Here is a 4,194-nt window from a genome sequence, read left to right on the forward strand (position 1 = left end):
TCCACATAAGGTGGGCTTCATTGATTGTGTTACACTTTGATTTGGTTTCTTATTGGTCTGATATGGGTAATATACGGTTACTAGAACTCTTATATGGACTGGCTAGTGTGGACTAATAGGAACCGTTAGATCTTGATGGACGATCTAACGGATTTGCCTATATAAAGGATGCTAGGTCCCTCTTCTAACCCTAATCATAATCACAATCACATCTGCTCAGTCAGAAAGGATATACCATCAAGCCAGTGAATAGGGAGGAGTCTAGAGGAGAAGATCCAACATCAAGTTGATCATAGAATCAACTTCCACCTCAAGTTTGTTCCTAGTGGGAGACATAAAGAAGATATTCCGCTGCGCTTCGTCTCCAATAGAACCATAGAAAGGTATGCTCATCATCATCTTGTGTCATTATCATACTAAGGTGTTTTTAGTCAATCTATGCGATCTTGGATAGAAATATTCTTACATTGTGATCCTCAATATCATTCTTAGCACTGTTCATTGCAGGTTTGTAAAGACTGCAAACCAAGGACCAACTGGGGCCCACAATGCTAGAGTCCTATTGGGACCATACAGATAAAACATTCTACCCCTTCATCCACTATAAGAAGCATATCGAAATATATAGAACGACCATCTTAAACAAAAACATTAGAAGATGATGGAAGCAAAACTATACTTACAGTATGTAATTGATGGCATCTCTAAAAGAATTCCACACTCTTAAGGACACTGAACTTAAGGATATATTAAACATCGTTTAGGTACAAATCGCTTCTTTAATAATACATACATAACCAAAGTTTGTCATTAACACTAGAGAAAATACCAAAAGAAAACTAGAGCTTCACTTCTTTGCCTCCTCGACAATGACAATACTCTTACCTTTGTCCTTTTTAGTCCCATCTGAAAAACGTATTAACAAAAGAATGAGCTATAAACCTTGTAAGAAATGACATTGTCAATTATGCTATTAGTATATGAAAGTAAGTTAAATAGTTCGCTATTTACTTATAATGATGATAACCTCTTGTAGATTACCAAAAAAGAATAATAATAATAATAACCTCTTATATAAGCCGTGAATCCAAAATCAATTTTACTTGTCTTTCAATTTATCACTTTCTTCATCTTTATTTATCATTTTAACTAGCGTTAATCATTTCTTATTACATTCCATTGTTAAGCCTCAACATTCCATAATAAGGTATACCCAAAGTGGTTTCAGTCCTTAAAACCAAAGTGGCTTCAGTCCATTGGCTTGACGCCTGATATACCTTATATGTTGTATGTTGGCATTCTATATTATTAGTTTTTAAAATTTTCAATCTATATGCCTCAATGCTTCTCTTCTCAATCACTCATCGAGTGTTGGCTATAGTGCTCATCAACACAAGTCTTTTATGCCATTTTACTTGCTTTCTTTTGCAATCTTAGTCAACATTCATAGAAATTAAATGGAAATGCAATATGCATCAATTATGAATTTCATATCATTTTGGGTAACATCTATCATTCATATATTTAATCCATATCTAGATTTTTCCTAATTAAATAGGAAATCATAAACACGTCATAATGTTCACATCATCATTTATACAAACAAGATAAATTTTAGAAAAATCATCATTTATAAAATAATTTAAGTCACGGAAATCCAATTATGATGATAAACATCAATTAACAATGCATTCTTACCTATAATTACATTCAACTTCCAAGAATAACACTGTCTTTGCAAAACTTATCGCTTCTAAACTCTTTTCGATTTTCTTCCAGACCTAAGTTGGAAGTATTTAAATAATAAATGTAAAAATTTCAAGTGATCTAACTATAGCAAAAATAATATGCCATTGCATTCCTAAATATTGAGTTATCTTAATTTTAGTGAACTTGGGTTAGAATACTTTTCTGAATTCTATTCTCAGGTTCATGCAATTCAATCATTTGGATCCAAAACTTTGACTTACTGTCACGAATACTTTAGAAGAGGCAACCCAATAAGGCCCATAAGAAACAAACAACGATCCACCTATCTCACCGACTATATCACGTAATGAAGAAGTATCCAGAAGGGACTCTAATTTTGTAACCGACTATATCACGTAATGATGAAGAGTATCTTGAAGGGACTCTAGAGTTTGTAATCCAGGAGGACTCTAACTTTGTAATACTGTCTCTGAAGACCATAGTATATAATGGGACCCAGGTTGTCACATCCCGCCCTAAAATACACCAAGGGGTACCCTATCTGGACTACCCGAGGGAGTGATTCACGGTCCCGCCGATCAAATTTAAGAACGATCAAAGCCACTTAGCACAATAATATAATCAAAAGCAAGAACAAATCTTTGTATTCAATTAGCGCCCATGAGCCCAAGTCTAGCCATATGCAACCCTCCAAATGGCCCCCACAATATGAGACCATTCTCCAAATGGTCTCAATACCCTTCCGATTTGGGTCTAATATAACGGGGACATCCTAGCCAAACACTGCTAGATAGCCTTAGGTATGACAACCAATGATTCGGGAAAGCGTCGATGGGCATCTTCGGAGAACATCCCATACTATTCCCTCCGATGTCCAAGGACAGAAGCGTCAAAAGGACACTTCCCAGTCCCAAACCATACTTAATCAAACACATTCTCAGATCAGTCATAACATACACAACCAACAATTCATCATATAAAAGAGAATGTAAAAGCATAAGCTAATCGTTAAACAATATAGTAATAACCAATGCATATAAGCTTAAATAATAAAAAGAAAACATAAGTGAAGTGCTACTGTACTTACAGTAGTACATCAGAAGTATAAAATATAAGAACAGTAACAAACTCATAGTTTCATAAAGTAGAAACCAGAGAGTATGCGATCTATGTTATTATGAAATAACTGTCCTTACCTTGATTATCGCCGAAGATAATCCAAAGATCAAAGAGAGAGACACCAAACTTGGCAAATAGACTCCTAACAAGCATAGATACAACATTTTGGAAAGATGCCTAAAAGATCAGAGAGAAAACGAATCAAACTGAGCGAAAATTGAAGCTACTTCCTTCATTGGTCGAGTGCCTTGGTCTACTGACCCAGTCGACTAATCGAGTCAGTACGGAATTGCAGAATTTAGATTGGTCATAACTTCTTCGTTTGAAGTCGGATTGATCCGAAATTCGAAGGGGAACTTCCTAGGATGTATTAGAATCATATGGGAAGATAAAATCATCAAGTCATGGTCAAAATATGGGTTCTTGATTTGACCCAAGAAACTAGGGTTTCAACCTTTATGGCTCTCATGAAAAGGTTATGATCACGGAAAGAGAGGGAATGATTGTTATCAAGAAATCATAAAAATTCTAGTTTAGGATAATAGAAACGTTGCCCATGAGGTTTCGCTCACATGGGAGGTTACCAAAGGTTTCCAGAAAGATCATACAAGGGTTAGGGTTTCAAGAGATTTATTTGGCTAGGGTTAAGATCATGATGATGATCATAGATCTCAAAGAATAGAATGAGATCATGGAATAGATGGTTGCAAGGATGCATCATCTTTTCCTGATCTCAATCAAGAACAAGAACGAAGAAAGAATAATTAGAAATTCAGAAGAGATACTAACCTTGAATTGGCATATCAGAGATGAGAAGCTTTAGATCTACAGAGGAATCGTTCGAATCACCAGAGAGAGTTTCGGAGAGGTCTTCTCACGTTCAAAAAGTGTTTAGGAGGCCGCTGTAACTAAGAAACTCGAAGTAGGGTTTAAATAGAAGTGAAAAACCCTAAAATTATATTTTCTCGGATTTTACACTCCTTTGGTCGAGTGCTTGGTTGACTGGCCCAGTCGACCAAGGAGTCGACCAAGCAGAAAAGCAAGGTTCAAACAGGGATTCGGAGGACTATACAGGGTCAAATTGAGAGAGGTTTTCTTATACAAGTCAATAAAGAAGTCTAGTTTCCAGAAATACCTTCAGATCAAGCATGGGAATTCATTAGGTCCACCAACTAAGCTCACCTTCTTCGATGTGCAAGCAGGATTTGCCAGACATAGTTCAGCAACTTCGGACAGAGATTTGGAGGGTTATATGGGGTCAAATTGAGTGGGGTTTTCTCCTACAAGTACATCAAGAAGTCTAGTTTTGGGAAATACCTTTGGATTGAGCACAGGAGTTCATTAGGTATTTCAATTAATTCACCC

Source organism: Hakea prostrata, chromosome 11, assembly GCF_041222555.1.
Source record: "Hakea prostrata isolate BN-2017 chromosome 11, UWA_Hpros_2, whole genome shotgun sequence".
NCBI classification, from domain to species: domain Eukaryota; kingdom Viridiplantae; phylum Streptophyta; class Magnoliopsida; order Proteales; family Proteaceae; genus Hakea; species Hakea prostrata.